Raw genomic sequence first — 4,090 nt, forward strand, 5'->3', positions numbered from 1 at the left:
GCCCAAATTGAGGTGCCGAACTCCGCAGGCGGAGCGACAAACGTGTCGAGCCGTGAGGTGAGTAAGTACAGTGGCTCCGCTGCCAGACGCAGGCCGAACCTGTCGATCACCTCTCCATTCGAGTCGATCGTCGACTCGACGTACAGGCCGCCTCTCCCACTGTCCAAAAGGGCAGACTCGACGTGCAGGCAGCCTCTCAAAGTCGACTGCCGTTTCTCAAAACTCAACCTTTTCACGAAGCCTTCATTTCTCTCGCTTCGAAGCCACTCCGAGCACGCCTCGAAAACCCGACTGTTGTTTTCCACACACAATACTCTTTTCTCCAAAGCCTTCGTTCGCTCGCTTCGCCACACGAGCAGCCTCTCCACCGAATGCAGTTTCGTACTTCTCTCTTAGGTTCGTTTTGAACCCCAAGCACGCCTCGAGAGCGACTATTTCCACACACTGAACTCTTTTCTCCGAAGCCTTCGTTCGCTCACTTCGACACACGAGCACCCTCTCAACCGACTGCAGTTTTGCACTTCTGCCAAACTGAAGTTGTTTACGAGGTCTTTGTTTGCTCTCCTGTTACACGAGCATGCCTTCTCTCGGCGAAAACCGACAAACTCCTCCCCTTCGCTCCACCTCCTCCCCTTGGCCATACCCTCCCAGTCAACAGGGCAGGGCCTATCCAGGATGGGGAAGAAGAGGGACCTCTCATTCCACCACCATCGCACAACAATAATACAGCCTCTTACACCTCCCGACACACATATAACGTCCATTTTACCAAAACAACCTAACTATACATGCATTTAATGGGGGAACTGAGCAAATCCTATATTTAGTAGTCCAATAAGGGCCATTTCCGTAACAATATATATGTATATGTATGTAGTAGTGTATGTTTGTTTGTCCTCTTATAACTCGAGAACAACGCATCCCAGAGCAAAACTAAAGGCATATTCGGAATCAGCATGTCTCAGAGGTATGACAGCACACCTTAGATGTTTAAAAAAAAAACCCAAAAATTGTGGTATATTATTATTATTATTTTGCCGTTTCAGTTTTTCTGCCGCAATTGATTGATTTTCCACGTCACAACTTTTGTTATTCACAACCTGATCAAAATAAGACAAAGACAGACCAATGAACGTTTACAAAGTTTCTCATCAAAATTTGACTGATTTTACATGCGCTGAAAAGGAAGAGCTCCATCGGTCCCAAGGCAACTGCAGCTAAGCGAAAACACACTTAAGAGACAACAGGAGACTGAAGAGAAGCAAGATGCCACAGCTAAATGAAGAGGCACAGTGGCAACAGCAGCAGCGATAAAAAGAGACTAAGGAAGAGCGATCAGCCAGGCTCAATGAACAGGCTCATCGGCAACAACAGCGGCGAGAAAATGAGACTGAGGAAAAATGTGATGCAAGACTTGAGGCAATGCGTCACCGCACTGAAGAAGCACTGGCCTGGGCACAAGCGCACAACAATGCCAACAGGGTGGCATTCACGTATGACCTGGCTGACCCAACAACTCATGCAGACATCGTCCGAATGGACCAAGTCTGCACCCACTGCTCTGCTTGCAAGTTCAGGGGAGAGATCAAGGGTGTGTGCTGCAGCAATGGCAAGGTCATCCTTGAGCCCTCTCCTGCCCTTCCTCCCTGGCTGAAGGAACTTGTCTCAGGCGAAGGTCCCCTCAGCAAGCACTTCCTTGACAACATTCGGACGTATAATGGCAGCTTTGCGATGACGAGCTTCAGGCACAAGGAAACTGAAGTCCAGGGCTGGAACCCGAGCTTCCACATCCAAGGTCAAGTGTTCCACCACATTGGCAGCTTGCTCCCGCCTGTAGCGGGCCAGCCAAAGTTCCAACAGGTCTACTTCCTGGACTCACACACCAAGAAGCTGGCTGCCAGGACCCACAGCGGCCTCAAACCACATGACCCCGCCTTCGTCAAGATGTCAAGAAGGCATCCTTAAGATGCTCACAAAGTGGTTTCATGAGAATAGCCATCTGGTCCATGAGCTCAAGACTGCAAGAGATGTATTTGCAAAAGGAGGCAACTCTAAAGAGTACCAGATCATCATCAGAGAGAACAAGCGACTGCAAGGAGAACACGCACGCCGCGACAACGCCCAGTCTGCACCAGAAGTCACCATCCTAATGGATAATGAGCCAACAGAACCCAGAGACATTGTCCTCAGACTTTGCGATGGGGCACTTAAAAGGATCAGTGAGCTGCACGCATCTTATGATGCACTCTAGAGTGTACGAGGTGCAGTGGGACACGAGAAGCAAGCTTGCCAGCATCAACTCCGCTTTATTGCGCGACCAGAAGTACACTCCCGCCACCCCTAGCGGGCGAGGCATGATATACGAAAACCCAATCACGTGACACAGCACACACTCCAGTATCCCATCGTGTTCCCATATGGAAAAGATGGCTGCAGCATCCATCTGGTGGCCAGGATGGACAAAAATTCACACAGCTGCAGTACTATAGCTACCACATCATGGTGAGAGAGGGCAACCACATACTGCATATGTGATGACTTTCAGCAGTTTCTGGTCGATGTCTACTGCAAGATCGAGACAGAGCGACTGGACTTTATCTGCCGGGAGCAAAATAACTTGCTTGCTGATAACAACGCCAACGCCCGTGACAGCCTCATGAGCACCGATGACGAACACTGACAATGACAAAGAAATGTGAAATGTGTCCAAATTAAATGTGATATATATTAAGCACCACAATTTACCCCTTTCTTATTCCTATTTTTTTCCCCAGGCAATGCCAGGTACTCCAGCTAGTAAGGTATATTTCTTTACTGACACCATCCTTCACGAACAAGATTAGTTCTTTATTCCCTTGAAACCAAACCTTTGTTTTGTTTTCACGACTCTTTATGGAAAGGTTGGTTGGAAATATTTATTGAATGAATCAAAGATAACATTCTAATTTGTGTGCTTGCTGGTATTATGTTTTGTAAACATTCAAGGTTTGTGGAAGAGTTAGAAGACTGAATGGATCAAGATGCAACAGAACAAAAGGAACGGTGGAGAGAGTGGCGACGACACCAACACAAGGGTGGAAGGACAAAAACAGAGGGAGACTTGGACAAATAATGGGTTTGGGGAGGAGTGGGGGGGGCAAGAAAGGACAAATGGGCTGGACAAGATGGATACAGAAGGAAAATGGATAGGATGTTGAAACATTTGGAGAGATAACCACAGAAGATAAAAGTGAGATTCTATTTATGCAGTGGTGGTCGAAAGATGCATATATAAATAGTTTCTTTCTGGATTGACCTCAAGCTGAATAGCACTAATTTGATATTTTCATATAAATTGTGTGGGGGGGGTGGGGGGGGGGAGGGGGATTGGAAGGTTTGGGTGAACTGGAAAAAAAAAACAATTGGTAGATAACAAAATGGTCAGAGATCATTATCAACTGCAATGATGGATTCCATGACCTTGCTGGAAGCAAGCTGAAAGGTGTGTAGCTAAGGGGATCTCTTTTGCACCTTGTATACTCATAAAAGGCTTGGAGTAAATGTCAAAGGCAGTTGCGATTTAAAAAGCAATCTGAGGCAAGGAGTGATCAATTGCTGATCCATGTCACGTGAAATTGCCCTGTCGTCTCCTCTGCTTCCTGTCTTAACACATCAGGTCAGGTCAGGTCAGGTCAGGTATGGGAGCATGTGCCAGAGCAGCACGTCGCTGCATCCACTTTCCACCGGTATTCCAGGAGCTTCCATATGGCCATCCCCCAGGCAGATGTCTGGTCCATCCCCATCTCCTTGAGATGCCGATCAACCTGCTGCAACCATGAGGCACGTGGTTGGCCCATTGGCCTCCTCCACTCAAGAGACTCCCTTGCTGAGAGAATCTGGTGAGTAGGATCAGTGTCAGGAAAATGAGCCACATGTCCATACAGCCGCAGCTGATGCTCACGGACTATTCAGCTAACAAATCTCATTTGAGTCTCTCTCAGCAACCACTTGGACACAAAGTCTGACAAGCGATAGCCAAGGATTTTCTGAAGAGACCTGGTACCAAAATAATTAAGTCTCCATCTCAGATCCCTGGTCAGAGTCCAAGTCT

The sequence above is a fragment of the Eptatretus burgeri genome, chromosome 1 (assembly GCF_056783735.1).
Source record: "Eptatretus burgeri isolate ZD-2024b chromosome 1, Ebu_testis_v1, whole genome shotgun sequence".
Classification (NCBI taxonomy): Eukaryota; Metazoa; Chordata; class Myxini; order Myxiniformes; family Myxinidae; genus Eptatretus; species Eptatretus burgeri.